Source organism: Crocuta crocuta, unplaced genomic scaffold, assembly GCF_008692635.1.
Source record: "Crocuta crocuta isolate KB4526 unplaced genomic scaffold, BGI_CrCroc_1.0 scaffold266, whole genome shotgun sequence".
Lineage (NCBI taxonomy): Eukaryota > Metazoa > Chordata > Mammalia > Carnivora > Hyaenidae > Crocuta > Crocuta crocuta.
In genome coordinates, this window is record NW_027531005.1 from 735,451 (window position 1) to 736,654 (window position 1,204).

Below are 1,204 nucleotides of genomic sequence, written 5' to 3' on the forward strand. Positions count from 1 at the left end.
GTCAACTGGACAAAGGCCAAAATGAGGTAGAAAAAGTAAGACCAAGCCAAGAGTAAGGTCAGTACTCTCAGTTTATGCCAAAGCTTTAAGTTTCCTTGTAGCCTAAATAAAGAGGTAAACATGATCTGTTACATGAGTGTTATGGCCCAGAAGATAAAAAGAAACCAGTTACTCAGGAGAAGCCCAACTATTGCTAGTTCTACCACCAAAGAGAAAGTTTCCCCCATGGGTCCTCATGAAGAAGACACTGTGTAATATAATGAACATCATCTTCACGGGATTAAATAATGAACAAATCCTGTGCTCTCTCTGGCAGTACAAATACTCAGATCGGAACGATGCAGAGATTAGCCTGGACCCTGCGTGAGGCTGACATGCAAATTCGTGTAGTGTTCCATTAAAAAAATAATAATAATAGGAGCACCTGGGTGGCTCAGTCAGTTAAGCGTTGGGCTCTTGATCTCAGCTCAGGTCTTGATCTCAGGGCTGTGAGTTTCAGCCCCACGTTGGACTCCATGCTGGGCAGAGAGCCTACTTTAAAAACATTAAAAAATTAATAATAACAATGAGCAACATTCTGATATAAAGTATTCAGCGGAGTACCTGGGTCATCCTACCCATCACTGGAGAAGTCTTCAACGGTCACGTACGGAAGGTCACCACTCCCCATCCCCCTTCCCAGCTCTGTTGGTTCCGTAGCACTTGCTATCAATTTCTCTCTTTTTAAAATTTTTTTAACATTTATTTATTTTTGAGAGACAGAGTGTGAGCAGGGGAGGGGCAGAGAGAGAGGGAGACACACAGTCCGAAGCAGGCTCCAGGCTCAGGGCTGTCAGCACAGAGCCCGACACGGGGCTGAGACTCACAAGACCACAGGGTCATGACCTGAGCCGAAGTCGGACGCTTAACCGACAGCCACCCAAGTTCCCCTTTATCTCTTTTTTTTAACTATTTATTTATTTTGAGAGAGAGAGTATGTGCATGAGTTGGGGGGGAGGCAGAGAGTGACTCCCAAGCAGGCTCCATGCTCTCAGCACAGAGGCCCATACGAGACTCCATCCCACGCAACATAAGATCACCACCTAAGTCAAAATCAAGAGTCAGATGCTCAACCGACTGAGTCACCCAGGCGCCCCTATTATATTTCTTTTGCACTGTCTCCCCCTCCCCCACTAAAATATAAATTCAACGAAGGCAGAGATTT

The 1,204-nt window shown here is 45.5% G+C and overlaps 1 non-coding gene across 1 annotated transcript; it reads left to right on the forward strand.

The window, feature by feature from the left end:
- The first annotated feature begins 300 nt into the window (after nucleotides 1-300).
- LOC144237117 (U6 spliceosomal RNA) lies at nucleotides 301-404 on the forward strand. The gene has a single exon (XR_013336767.1). It is a non-coding gene; the product is annotated as a U6 spliceosomal RNA (small nuclear RNA).
- The last annotated feature ends 800 nt before the right edge of the window (nucleotides 405-1,204 follow it).